General features: G+C 42.2%; 1 protein-coding gene across 3 annotated transcripts in view; it reads left to right on the top strand.

Annotated features, from left to right (window-relative positions):
* The window catches only part of LOC110261786 (uncharacterized), a 321102-nt gene that overhangs the window by 117263 nt on the left and 188485 nt on the right, over positions 1–15354 (top strand). The window contains exon 2 of one of the 3 annotated variants that reach the window (XR_014809663.1): positions 14196–14293. The exons of the other annotated variants lie outside the window; for them this stretch is intronic. The gene's annotated coding sequence lies outside the window, so the exon portion shown is untranslated. The remainder of the gene's footprint in view (positions 1–14195; positions 14294–15354) is intronic. 3 annotated transcript variants of the gene reach the window in all.

The following is a 15354-nucleotide window of genomic DNA, read 5'->3' as shown; positions in this document are numbered from 1 at the left end:
CAGAGAAGAATTGATTCCAGGCCTCTCTGAGCTTCTGATAGTTCCTTAGCTTATGCAGCATATCTCCAGTCTTCACATGGCACTTCCCTAAGTGTGTGTCTGTGTCTAAACTTCCTCTTTTCATAAGGATCCCTGTCACGCTGGGTTAGAGTCTAACCTACTCAAGTATCACCTTTTTTTTAACTTAACTGATTACATCTGCAACAGCCCTATTTCCAAATAAGGTCACATTCTGAGGCGCTGAAGGTTAGGACTTCAACATAGAAATTGAGGGGTGGGACTGGTGTATACATTCAACCCATAACAAGAATATTTATTTATTTAGGCTAAGTAGAACATTCCATTTATTTCTCAGTCTGAGAAATCCATTTTAAATATTTTTTAATTTTTTTTTTTTTGTCTTTTTAGGGCTACACTTGCAGTATATGGAAGTTCCCAGGCTAGGGCTCGAATCAGAGCTGCAGCTGCTGGTCCAGGCCACAGTCACAGCAACTCGGGATCTGAGCTACTTCAGCAACCTACATCACAGCTCATGGCAATGCCAGATCCTTAACCCACTGATCAAGGCTGGGGACCAAACCCACGCCCTCATAAATACTAGTCAGGTTCATTACTGCTGAGCCGCAACATGTCCCCTTTAAAATTTTATACAATTTTAAAATGTTACTTTCCATTTTGAGTTATTATGAAATATTGGCTACATTCCCCCTGTTGTACAGTACATCACTGAGCCTATCTTTCACCTAATAGTTTGTACCATCCGCTCTCCCACCCCTAAATTTCCCCTCGCCACTGGCCACCCGAGATTATTCTCTATATCTGTGAGTCTGCTTTCACTAGTTTGTGTATTTTTTTAGATTCCACACACAAGTGATATCATATGTCTCTTTCTCTATCTGACTTACTTGACTTAGCATAATGCCCTCCAAGTTCACCTATATTGTTGCAGGTGGCAAAATGTTGTTCTTTTTTATAGCTGAGTAATATTCCTGTGTGTGTGTGTGTGTGTGTGTGTATCACATCTTCTTTATCCATTTAGCTATCCCATATCTTGGCTATTGTAAATAATGCTGCTGTGAGCATTGGGGTGTGTATATCTTTTTGAATAAGTATTTTTTTTCAGATACATATCCAGGAATGGAATCTCTGGGTCACATGGTAGTTCTATTTTTAGTTTTTTGTGAAACCTCCATACAATTTTCCATAGTTTACATTCTCACCAACTGTGTAAGAGGCGTCCCTTTTCTCCATATCCTTACCAACATTTATTATTTGTGTTCTTCTTTTTTTTTTTAATCTTTTTTTCTTAGGGCTGCACCTGTGGCATATGGAAATTCCCGGGCTAGGGATTGAATCAGAGCTGTAGCCACTGGCCTACGCCACAGTCACAGCAACGCCAGATCCTTAACCCACTGAGCGAGGCCGGAGATTGGACCTGTGTCCTGATGGATGCTAGTAAGATTCGTTTCTGCTGAGCCACGATGGGTACTCTTATTTGTGTTCTTTTTGATAATAGTCATTCTGACAGGTATGTGGTGATATCTCATTGTGGTTTTGATTTGAATTTCCCTGATGATTAGCAGTGTTGAGCATCTTTTCACATGCCTTTTGGCCATTTGCATTTCCTCTTTGGAAGAAGATCCATTTAGTTCTTCTGCCCATTTTTTATTGGGTTGTTTGAATGCTTTTTTGTGTGTGTGTGTGGGAGGGGTCAGTTGTTTTTGGCCACACCCTTGGCATATGGAAGTTTCCAGGCCAGGGACAGGGATCTAACCCACACCACAGCAGGAACCCACGCTGCTTCAGTGACAATGCAGAACACTTCACCTGCTATACCACAAGAGATTTCTGTCAGATTGTTTGTTTTTTTGATGTTGAGTTGTATGAGCTGTTTATATATGTCAGACGTTAATTGCTATCAGTCAGATCATTTGCAAATAAGTTTATAAGATAAACTCACATAAGGAAAAGATTGGGGTTCTGTTTAATGGAGAATAAATGTGGCATAAGGTCCTAGTAATAAGGCACAAGGGAAGTCCAGATCGTAGGATATTAGTAAGAGTATGACAACTAGTTCCCCCTCTCTTTACCCCCAGGTAGAGGCAACAAGTGTCTTTAATAAAAAGAGAGGGGTTAAACTGTACTTTTTGAAACAAGATATAAGCACAAGTCAGCAAACAATGGCCTGTGAACCAAATCTAGCTCTCTATCTGTTATTGTAAAGTTTTATTGAAACACAGCCCCTCGCATTTGTTTACATATCTTCTGTGACTACTTTTGCAGACTCTCAACAGAGTTGAATAGTTGTAACAGAGACTGTGTAACTCATAAAGTCTAAAACGTTTGCTATCTGATGCTTTACAGATAAACCTTGCCACCATCCGGGCTGGCACAAGGCCGTGCTCAGAAAAAACAGACATCCTAGAGAGAAGGAAATTTCTAAGGAGGTAACGCAGCATAGCATTAGAGATTATCCAAGGCATAGGGACCAGTGTGAAAGGTCATATAAAGTTCACCAAGGTTGGACTATCTCCTTCAAGCAGGCCGAGCAAACTCCTAAAAGGCCAGCCTTGGGGAAAAGCACCCCAAGACAGCAAAAACTGTACTCCCTCTCTCTTTCCAGTGATAGAAGGTTAGTATTCTACCTTTCTCCAAGGCAAGGCCAGCAACAAAACCCTTTCACTCCTGGGTTTTAGTGTCTTATAAAACGAATAACCTGATTAGAAAAAAACAACCTGGCCCTTTTGTCTTGTTTTCGTCCTTGAAATTTTAGCTCCCACTTGCTCTAGGGCTGTGGTTCCCATTCACTGGGGCTGGTCTCCAAGGAACTTTCTCCAGTCCCTCATGAAACAAAGAAAATAAAGTGGGTCTTTCATAACACTAACATAACCCTACTTTATTCCATTCACAATGCAGCCTTTATCCTGAACTCTGTGCTCCCCTCTGGGGTTTGAAAATACCCCCATCCCATATGAACTGATGGTGAAAGTGGTTGGTAGCTGGTTCATTTATTTCCTCATGCCTTCATTTGACCACAGAAAAAGTTGGCAGTCCAACTTACTTTTTAAATTTTTTTCCTGAAAATTTTTAATGCCTAAATAGTATTACTCTGGATGCATTATTCTGGGAAGGGCCTGTGATATTGTAGCTTTCCTGCATGAGGCACCTGCTGTCAAGAATCCATGCTCTCTGGAGTTCCCTTGTGGTTAAGGATCGTTGCTGTCGCTACTTGCAAGTTCCATCCCTGGCTCAGGAACTTCTCCATGCCATGGGCATGGCAAAAAAAAAAAAAAAAGAATTGGTGCTCTCTGGTAGCTTATCTCCAGGAAATTCTGATAGTACCTAGGCCTTTGCTGTAGGATAGCCACTAGGCTCCCTTCTGTGTGGCCACACTCTCTGCTTGTAAGTCGAGAAACCTAGATGGAATTAGCCTAAGCAAGAGAAGGAAGATGTTGGCTCACAAAATCCAGCTGCTGAAAGGTCAGGGGAGGGCTGGCTCCAGGGCTCCATATGAACCAGGGTCTCCAACCTGCTCCCCCCCCCCCAGACCACCTTCTCCACATTTTGCCCCTCTTTCTCTGTAATTCCATCGGTATTTCCTCATGAACTAGGGGCTTTTAGCAGCTCCAGGCTTCCTTCTGTGCAGCTTTGGAAGCAGAAGATTAATGGTAGATTTGGGTCAGCTTTGGTTGAAAAAATCCAAGAGAGAGACTATGATCAGCCAGCCTTGGATCACATGCCTGTCCCCACCCAACACTTGAGTCCCAGATAGCCTTGTGGCTCCTTCCATTACTCCCTAAGGTCTTTACTCAAATGTCCCTATGTCAGTGAAGCCATCCCTGGCTACTTCATATAAAATTGTACTCCTTATGTCTCCCCCCCCCCGTTTTTTTTCTACTTCCCCTTATCCTGCTTTATTTTTCCCCTTAGCACGAATCATCCCCTAACATACAATTGGCTAATTTGTTTATTTTCTGGCTCCTTCCACTATAATCTCAGCTCCATGAGACAGGGCTCATTGTCTATTCTGTTTACTGTTATATCCCAGTGTCTGCAACAGTGCCTGGCACACAGGAATTCAATGAATATTTGCTTATGGAACAATCAAATAAGTGGCCTTGACTCTTCATCTCCCTTTGCTAGACTATAATCCTCCCATTAGGGTGGGAATTTTAAATCTGTTTTGTTTTAACTGACAAATCCCAGTCCCTAGAATAGTGCCTGACACCTAGAGGATGCTCACTGAGTATTTGTTGACTTGAATTAATAAATTCCTATAACTGTGCAGATGGCTCCATCATAGCACTCCATCTCTGCTGACCACATGGCTTCAGTGATTCACTTCCCAGAAGTGGAGTTCTGCTGTTCTTAATAAATATCCACTGTACTTTCCTAGCTCAGAGTAAGCACCTAGCTTGAATTTGAAGTTCTAATGCTTCATAAGGTTATAGCTGGGTACAAAGCAATAAATCATGGCACAGTGAGGATGAGTACAACTGGAGTTGACAACCACACTTGACATAAAACACCAGGCTTCAAAACAGGTCTCCAATCTTACAGGCACTTCATATAGCCTGCCAGGATCCTTCTGCACTTTTCTTGACCTTGCGTTTCAAGAAAAATGCAGGTTTCAATAGATAAGCACTGTTAAAGGTCTACTTTACTCCTCTTGGATATGTATTAGCTTTCATACCTTATGTTGTAGACATGACAATTTTTTTCAATTTTTTAATATCTCCATTTGCATACCTTCTATTAAATCAAACCTTTGATTCCCCCGCATTCTGAACATCTCCCTAAGACCTGTTACCATGGAGATGGCCACATACACCTCATTTAATTATGTAAACAGCTGATAGTTCTGTCTGTCTTAATCTTACAAATAGGTAGTTTGATTTTTCCTTTTTCTGCTGCAAAGTTTTGATCTTAGCTTAGGTGAATTTAGAGCACCATGCTTAAGGACTCAGGTGTTTTAAAGGCAATAATGAAATTAAATTTCTCTTGATGCATTAACTAGACTCCTCCTAATTCAATATTCAATTAATTCATATGTAGAAGAGACCATCGTTAACAAGCTGGAACCCAAATTCACAAAGAGATCAGAGTTTCAATTTCAATTTAATTATCTGAAACTTAGGACTGTCTTGTTAGAGCTAAAGCGACAAAAAAATATATATTTTTTAAATAAGAGATATTCCCTGGAAATAGAATCTGAAGAATATTATATGGCTGCCATAATCACTCTTAAATACACCAAACAACCCAAAATATCTGTTGTTCTTATTTATTTTTGAGTAGGGTTGCCAGATAAAATACAATATTTAGGAATAATCTTACTAAAAAATTAATTGTAGTTTATCTGAAATTAAAATTGAGCTGAACACTGTTTTATTATTTGCTAAATGTGGCAACCTTATTTCTGAGATGCATTTGGCTATCATTTACTGCATACACCCTTCAAATTTTTCCTTGTTACCAGGAAAAACTAAGGAGTTTCTGTTGGGGGAAAAGGAGCAATGTCCCTCAGGAAGCAGTGAATCAGCTGAGGGGTCAAAGGCCAGCTCAGACCTTGGATGTTGGTTCCTCAGTACAACATAGAACCACTAAAACTTGGTATAGCAACTAAAGACCTTATATCCAGTTTCATACAGGATTGGAACGGGGAAAATAGTTGGAATTAATGCTGGGTGGCCAAGTGGTCCTTTCATAATACGGAGCTGTTCCCTAGCGCACATTATTACTCCCTTTTAACGTGAGTGAAGGAAATGCCGCACAATTCTCTTGGGCTTCTGCTTCTGATTAAGTTTGGAGTAGAGTCCAGAGAACAGAGTTCTGGCTCCTACTCCCTGACTAACTCAGTGGATGGGCTTGGGGACCTTCCTGGCATGACATGGCTGTCTCTGAGCACCCTTCTTAAAAAAGAAGGTGGGGCGAGGGAGAGAAATGTTCTGTTTTGGGTTTTATAAGGTAATTGCTGTGTGTGCACAAGGGACACGAGGGGAGGCCGAGAAAGAAGATGTTCTCAACTGAAACTTGAAGTTTTTGTGGCCTTTGTCCTTTGGTACTGCTTAGGGTCCTCGATAAATTATGAATGTTGATAAGAGGCATGACGAGCAGCTCAGCCAGTCCCTCAGAACCCTCTACTTCCAGGTCAGTTGCCTTCAGTAGGACTTTCCTGCTTTCCTTCCTTATTTTCTCTTTCTTTATCCACCTTTAGTCACAGTGGGGACCTGGAGAAAGTATATACTTATATATTTGTGCAGGTTTTGTGAAATCTTATTTCTTAATCTTCACTTAAAAATAATATGTAACATTTAATAGCTCTTCAAAAAAAAACAAAAAACCTCTACCTAAGGAGACAAGTTGATTTTATTTCTTCATGGCCCTTATCTGTTTTAATTTTAATGTTCCCTTGTGGGTCTGTAGCTCTTAATAAAATGATTCCCTACCTTTACCCTAAAATAGTATATGTTTATAATTCAAATTCAAAATATTCACATTTACTTTTCAATTACAATTATTTTTAAAATTCTCCTTTGTTAGTCACTAATAATTTGCAAAATAATCTTTTCTATGAAGTTAAATTTAAATTTCTAGATATATATAAATACCTATTCTGAGAAACCAACATTAATTTCAACTCATGATATTCTCTCTTTTGAGTTATGTATTCCTTTAAAAATTTTTATTTTTATTGTGGTAAAATGCACATAAAATTTGCCATCTTAACTGTTTTTAAGTGAACAGATCAATAGTGTTAAGTACATTCACATTTTTGTACAATCCATCTCCAGAACTTTTTTCATACTGAAAAACTGAAACTCTATACACATAAAACTCCCCATTCACCCCTCCCCCCAGCCCCTGGCAACTACCATGTGACTTTAACTACTCTAAGTACCCCACATAAGTGGAATCATGAAGTATTTGTCTTTTTGTGACTGGTGTTTTTCACTTAGCATTATGTCTTCAAGTTTCATCCATGCAGTACTGTGTATCTGAATTCCCTTCCTTTTTAAGACTGAATAATATTCCATTGTATATATATGCCATATTTTGTTTAGTCACTTATCTGTCAGTGGGTTGCTTCTACCTTTTGGCTATTGTAAATAATGCTGCTATGAATATGGGTGTAAAATAGTTCCTTGAGACCCTGTTTTCAATTCTTTGGGGTATATACACACAAGTGGAATTACCAGATCATATGGTAATTCTACTTTCAATATTTTGAAGAAATGCCATACTGTTTTCCACAGCAGCTGCATCATTTTACATTCCCACCAACTGTGCATAAGGGTTCCAATTTCTCCACATTCTTGCCAACACTTGCTATTTCCTATTGTAGTTGTGGGTTTTTTTTTTTTTTTTGGTTTTTTTTTTGGTTTGTTTGTTTGTTTTAACAGTGGCCAACCTCATGGATGTGAGAAGGTATCTCATTTTGGCTTTGATTTTAGGTATATTTTGGTCATTTGTATATCTTCTTTGGAGAAATGTCAGTCAAGTCCTTTGCCTGTTTTTTAATCAGGTTTTTTTTTTTTTTTTTATTGTTGAGTTACAGGAGTTCTTTATATATCCTGGATGTTAATCCCTTATCAGAAATACAATTTACATTTTCTCCCATTCTGTAAGTTATTTCTTTACTCTTGAGTTTGTCCTTGATGCACAGAGGTTATTAATTTTGATGTATATGCATTCCTTTTAAAGAAGAGAAAATTAATATATATGTTATATGTACACACATTCCAGTGGAAGCTACACTGACTATACAAACATACGCATGATTCTAGTTTAAGATACATTGACATAAGAAACTTCACTGTTAGTCATTCTAAAATATTTCTTAACTATCTTTCAGCCATGAATTAATAATTCCTAAGACTATGTTCACCATAGGCTACATATCAATGTGTGTTATTCTTTCAAAGAGGAAATTCCAGGAAACTAGGAAAAGCCTGAAGGTCTCTCCGAAGTCCTTCCCACATACGTAGTTGGCAGCCTCACCCTTAAGGTCAGGACATTATTCCCAGTTAATTTGAAAACATATCCAGGAGGCGAAATACCTAAACACCGTTATCAGTCAGTATAAATAAAGCATTGAAAAGTAGAGTAAGTTTGGGTTTTTTGTTTGGGTTTTTTTGTTTGTTTTGATTTGATTTTTCTTTTTTTGCAAGGGAGAAGGAAGGAAGCAGGGCATGAACAACAAGGGAGTTGAGGAAGAAGTAAAATGTAAGGCCATCAGGATGGAAACTGATAGTAACAACGCCCATGGAGATGGTACTTACAACATGCGGCATTGTTCTAGGTGACTTGCTTGCATGCATTAACCTGAGATGGGTGCAAGTGCTTCTCTTTTAAGAAACTTGCCTTGTCACACAGGTAGTAGTAAGTGGCTGAGCCAGGCTTCAGGGGATCCAGCATGAGTGTTGCGTGTCATGGTTATGCTCCCAACGCAGGTGACGCCTCCCGGATGTGTGCCTTGCGCTTCCCCAGCCGCTCACCAGAGACCACTGTGCTGCCTCTAGGGTTGAGATTTAGTTCTTCCTGAAATGATCTTCTAAACACAAAGCATTCAAACCAAGATATTTAGGCCCTCTTTAAGTAACAGTTAATTCATCTGCTCTCTTTCTTGGGACCAGATTTCTTCTGTTTGATAATGGCAGGGGATTTACCCTACCATGCCTAATGAAAGCTGCCTGTACTGCAGAGCCACGAGGCACTAGGTATGTACATTATTAACTCATGCCAGGTGCCAACATCCCAGCAAGGCCTGCCTTTGCTGCTGCTTCACAGGGGAAGAAAGTGGGGCTCAGAAACATTAAACGACTTTCCCCAGATTGCACAGTCAGTAGATGGAAAGAGCAGAATTTGAACTCAAAACTATGATCACCTGCTTGCTTCTTGCCCGGGGCTCTGAGACGTTCTCTTCGGATCATATCTGCTGAAGGGCAGCTCAGCACGCTCTCCACCTAGACCTTTAGAACCTCAGGCCACTCAAAGCACCCCTTGTCCTCTTTACCCTCTCACGAGGCTCTCTACCCATTTTCAGAGCTTACTTGATGCACTTCCTCAGGGCTCTGTCTTTCAGAAATGAGAAATAACCCTCTATAGCTCACGAACGTGTCTCACACAAAAGCTGGCATCACAGTACAGCCTGCTTCACGTGATCCAACCCCTGCTTGCAATTTCCACTCACTTCTCCTCTCTCCCTAACTTGACATGTGGGTCTACTTGTAGGCATCCTACAGTGCTACACACACACACACACACCACACATATATTCATCAGACACATACTGCACATGTATGCATCACACACACACTGCACATATGTGCATCACACACACACACACAATACTGCACATATATTCATTAGAGACACACATGAAAAGACACACTTCTCACCCAGTACACATACATAACCCCCCCAGATACACCTCACACAATATATACCACACACACACACATACATGTCAGGGACACACATGTGAACACACTTCTCAAGTAACTGCCTGCACACACCTCATATACACACCTCATACCACACACACACTCATCTACATGTTTACACCTCAGAGACAGACCACATACACTACATATACATACCCCTTTCATACACACACAATCTCATAACCACACCCAGCCCACAGACACATGTCTGTCTGCACCTCATACACACACCCTACATATACATCTCAAAGACACACACATAGACATATACACATATACCTCACAAACCCACCCCACATATATATAGGACAGGAAAAAAAGTTTTTCTCCATCCTCTTAGATTCTGAGGTTGGGATCTATGAATTAAACTGCCAAAAGACAGGAAAACAAGAGAAATGATTTATTACGTGTGCATACAGAGGCCTTCATAGAAAAATGGTGATGCAGTTAGACCCAAGGGCTTTATATATCATTTTAACAAAGAGCAATAAATTTGTGTAGAAGTGACAAGACAAAGGAAGAGGGGTTTAGATGTTGGGGGCAGTAAATTGTGAGAAGGTAGATAAGTGGGGGAAACTAATGGAGGATAAGAGTTAGTTTGTAAGGTTCTGTTTACAAGACTCATCTCAGCTCTGTCTCCGTAATAAGATTCACTCTCTCTTCCTGGGGTGGGAGGTGGAGGGGAGACCCTGCACAAAGAAAATTCTACCCTCTGCTTTCAGGTAGAGAGGAGGGGGGCAGGGACCTTTTCTTGTGGCTGCTGCTTCTCAGTTGCCTTTAGCTCAAAGTAGTCCTTAAACCACAGCATATTTGGGGGTAATTTATCCTGACCCCCTTGATATATACATCTCAAAGACATGCACATAAACACACATATACCTCACATACTACACACACACACATGCAGTCAGCTCTCTGTATCCATATGCTCTACACCCACGAATTCAGCCAACCACAGATCAAAAATATTTGAAAAAAAAAAAAATTCCAGAAGTTTCCAAAAAGCAAAACTTAAATTTACTGTATACTGGCAGCTACTTACATAGAGCTTACATTGTATTTACAACTATTTAAATAGCACTGAGATTGTGTTAGGTATTGTAAGTAATCTAGAGGTGATTTAAAGTATATGGGAGGATGTATGTAGGTTATATGGGAATACTATGCCATTTTATACAAGGGACTTGAAAATCCTCACATTTTGATATGTTTTGGAGGGGGGTATCGCAGAATCAATCACCTGAGGATATTGAAGGATAACTGTACATACCCACCTCGCACACTCACATCTCACACCACACACCTCACACACACACATCTCTGCTTCACATGTTAAACACACATAAAAGCATGCACATATACCACACATACTAAACACACACACACACCTCACACACATCAATACCTCACGTGCTGCACATACACCACACACCTCACCCACATAGCCATGCTCAGCCAACTACCTCTCCCTTCATCCTTTGAGAGCCACCTCCCTCAGGAAGCCTTTCCTGATTTCACCAGCACCAGGCTCAGTCAGGAGACTCTCTAGGGATCCCATACAGCTCTCCATGCCCAACCTTCCCTCTCCTCAAGATGGTCTTCTGGTCGCTCCGACCTGTGTTTGGCACAGCATTCAGGCACAGCACCCAGCACTCAGAATCTTAGCACATATTTTTGGAATGAAAATCTGCTATTTCAGTGATAAAGTCTCCACTGGATTAGTAAACCAGCACAACCTACTAATTCTAGACTGTCTGGGTCCAAATACTATTCATTATAAGCTGATGTTTAATCTCGAAACAGTTGGCTTACTTGTGAAGTGGAGAGGACATCAACAGCAACGAATTCCCAGCTGGCTGGGAAGATCCAGTGTGGTTTTATGTGTATGCAGTACTACACATTATTAGTTCTAAACAAATAACATTACCAGTCAATACATTGGGAATGTAAAGCCACAGTGCTTCATTAGAAAAAGCCAACCCCGCTATCTAGTCTAACCAGGCATGATGCTGATCTGCCACCTTCCTAGGCTCCTCTCTTATCACAAGCAGACAGGTGTTCCAAGCACAATGGATTTGAGAAAAGCGACTCTCCATTCAGTCTAACCAGGCTGGGCATCTCTGCTCCCAGGTGCATTAATAAACAGATCTGCCACCTAGCTCAGATCCACTAAAACGTGTATGTTCCTGTTAATAACTGCAGTCTTTGTTCTAAATCCATACCGATGCCCGGTTAGTGTTGCTGACAGATTGGTTCTTTCTATTAGATGACTTTCACAAATAAATGAAAAACATTTCCCTGTGGCCTGCCTGTCACACTTTTTTTCCCTGTCCGTTAATTGGGAACATTGTCCGACCTCTCCAACCCCTGTTTGCTTCCTAGTGAGGTGAAGATTTGATTTCTTCCCTATTAAGTTTTCCTTTTGAGTCAAAATGGGTATATTGGGGAAAAAAATTCTAGCTAAGGGAAAGGGTGAGAGCAGAAAAACATACAATCCTGAGTTCAGATAGGGCGAGTGGTTCAGGTCCACCAAGATGCCAGCTTGAGGGAGATGCTGACAGGAGCCAGGCTGTTGGAAATGCTGACCACCCTCCCAATGGGTCTGCATGGACCTCCTTGTGGGACCTCTGCCTCTTCAGAGACCAGCATCCAAAATCCCCGCATGGCCATTTTATCCACTGCAAAGCTGCCTATTACAGTACATTAGAGAGGGAGAGATGTCACGGTTTTCTTGCTGAAAGACTAAGTGGGAAGGGAGGTGGGGTGACCAAATGAGTGTGGTTCTGCTTTATCTCGCTGGAGATGGATTTCACCCCTGCTTCCTGTCTGCCGAGCCCAGCTCAGCAGGTGAGGGCTGCAGAACGGGTGCTGTGAAACTTAAGAAAAAGTTAACATAAAACAAGACACAGAAACATTCATCCTAATTAAAGGTGGGAACTGGGGACCTCAAGGTCTCAGGGACCAAGAGCGCTGCCTCAAGAAACCACACTGCTTTTATTGTGCTCTTTAGGATTACATCAAGTGAGGAGGGGGTTGTAGGTGCAGGGTATAGTTCTTTTATTATTTTAAAAGTCACATAGCTGGGAGCTGGTTAAGCTTTTATTCTGACCTTTAGGCGTTTAACAATCATTACCATTGAGGAAGTCTGGCACTAGCTGACTGTGCATAGCATCTAGAGAATCATCATTGTGCTTCCACAGAGGGCATGCCTATCTGTGGTAAACCAGCATGCCTAAGTTTGCACCTTGCCCTCCTTGCTGATGCATATTCTGCTAATGACCACTCATAAACCCCCTGGAGCCATGAGGTTCCTTTTTCTCTTATTTTAACAGGACATACCATGCTGTGCAAACGGCATGCCAATCTGCACAGGTCCAGCATGCCTAGACCAATGCATTATGTCCTCATTCAGCTGACCACATGAATAACTTATGCCTTTTGGTCTTTGTCCTTAAGCTTAAGTTATTTACCAGCACTGCGACTGTTTTTCAAGCAGGAATATGGGGTAAAGTAAATCAGGACAAGATGGAGTTTTCAGCAAAGAAAATAGAAACAAAGAGGCTAAGAAAAGATTGTAGACACATGTCTCCCGACACCTGTCCCTGACCGAGCTATCTTCAGTGGCTTAGGCCACCTCAGCACAGTGCATCCCTGATTTGATGACACTGCCTGCTAGTTTGTAGGACCTGAAGGATTGGCCTGAGAGGTCAAGGATCCTGGGTGGGATCATTTCTGGGTGCTTCTCTCCCTACACGTTCCATCTGAGGTCACAAGGCAAACAGGTCCCCCTGGTTGATGCTTCCAGGGGTGCTCAGAGCATAAACACTTGGACTTCTGTGCTTTAACACCAACAAGGTATGCTGAGCGCCAAGGGTGATGTGGTGCAAAAGTGTTGTTCTGTTGGATTCTCATAGCAGCTGATGTCACCTAGATGTCTCAGACAGGGGAGCTGAGTTACAGGCTGGTTTAGGTCCCTGCCCTGGTGAGTTAGTCAGTCACATATCTACCAGACTCCTGTGTGACTGTGGTAGTCTGCAAGGCTACGGTCACAGGTTGCCACAAACTGGGTGGCTTAAAACAGCAGACATTTATTCTGAGTTTCTGGAAGTCAGAGGTCCAGAATTAAGGTGTCGGCAGGGCTGGTTCCTGCTGGGGCTCTGAGGGCAGGATCTGGCCCAGGTCTCTCTCCCAGCTTTCAGTGGTCACCAGCTGCCAGCTTTGGCAGAACTCCAAGTCTCTGTTTCCGCTTCACGTAGCAGTCTCCCCTGGGTGTATCCTCTGTGTGTGTCCAGATTTCCCTCCTTTTTTGAGGACACTGACCACTGCTTTTAGGGCTCACCCTAAAGCTTCTCCTGGTCACCTTCCCATAACTGGCCTCCTCTACACTCTTCTCTCTTTCCTCTTTAGACATAAGTGGTATTTAAGCCTAAATTCTAAGCCGTCTCTGAGAGTTAATCGTCTTTCTCTGGGCGTCTCCCATGATGTGAAAGGTATACATGTTGATAAACTTCTGCAGGTTGATTCTCTTGTGAATCTGTCTTGGGTCACAGGAGCCCCAGCTGAAAACTTCGAAGGGTTGAGGGAAAACTGTTTTTCCCTCCCCTACAACCTCATCTTAACTGAATTAATGAATTCTACAAAGACCTTCTTTCCAAAAAGGTCATATTCAGATTCCAGGTGGACATGAATTTTGCAGGACACCATGCCACCCAGGACAGTAACCTTCAGCAGCCATTTGTCCTTTTCCAGCCTCGGTTTCTTCATGTGTACCTCGGGAGTGTTTCTGGGAGGATGAAGTGAGAAGACCCATTAAAAGGACTCTGCCCTGGCTTTGGCAGTCGCTGGAGGTTGGTTACTCCTGTTACTGTGTCCTCATCAACATTTTTACTGGGCCAGGATTGCCTAATACCCACCATGCAAGCAAGCCAAACGCTGAGACACCAAGGTTTGCACCAGAGAGGGTTCATGTGCAAGTCAGCCAAGCAAAGAGACAAGAGAACAAACCTCCAGTCTGCCTCTCCAAAGACAAGGGGCTTGGGGTATTTATAGAATAAAGAAGAAAGAAGCAGGGCTGTCCAAGGTGGGGGAGCATGGGGAAGGGTGGTTGGGAGAGGTGTGGTGATTGCCGTTCTGCGTAGGTGTAACTAAGCTACAGGCCTCTGCATGTTCAAAAGATCACCAAGAGGACATTCACGCATGCTCAGTTGAAGGGTCATGGTCCTGTCTAGCCCTAACCAGCTTGGCTCAAACTAGGCACAGCTGATCCTAAGTTCCTGGACAACACCTCGGACAAACGTCTTATTGTTTAGGCTAAGTGCCTCTTGGAGGACACACAAGTCTTCTGTGGCAACAATTAAAATGACCTGGAGTAGCTGGAGTTCCCATTGCAGCACAGTGGAAACTAATCCAACTAGGAACCATGAGGTTGCGGGGGAACCATGAGGTTGCAGGTTCTATCCCTGGCCTCGATCAGCCGGTTAAGGATCCGGTGTTGCTGTGAGCTGTGGTGTAGGTTGCAGATGCAGCTCAGATCTGGCTTGGTTGTGGCTGTGGTATAGGCTGGTGGCAACAGCTCCGATTAAACCCCTAGCCTGGGAACCTCCATATGCCGCAGGTGCGGCCCTGAAAAGACAAAAGACAAAAATAAAAAAAGCACAACCTAAAGAGAATTATGTTTTGTTTCATGGACCTTCTGAGGACTTAAGTGCAAGAGGCAGCCTCTGAGGGACTGCTCTGAAGAGGTAAGGGAGGAGCAGGGATATATAGAAGTTTCTGCAACAAAAACCGGGTAGTCAGAACATCGGAAGATTAGTGTTAATTAAAGAAGACCAGACATCTCAAGCTAATGAATGTACAGCTTATCTATGTGTAGGAAGATGCAAGAGTCTGGGCTCCTTGAAATCATCCA

This window comes from Sus scrofa, chromosome 7, assembly GCF_054392235.1.
Source record: "Sus scrofa isolate SSC_HxYL_T2T_F1_AM1 chromosome 7, Sscrofa_HxYL_maternal_Yorkshire_Landrace_v2.0, whole genome shotgun sequence".
NCBI classification, from domain to species: Eukaryota; Metazoa; Chordata; class Mammalia; order Artiodactyla; family Suidae; genus Sus; species Sus scrofa.
Note: the sequence above shows the minus strand (reverse complement) of the source record. Positions and strands in the feature narration are given on the sequence as shown.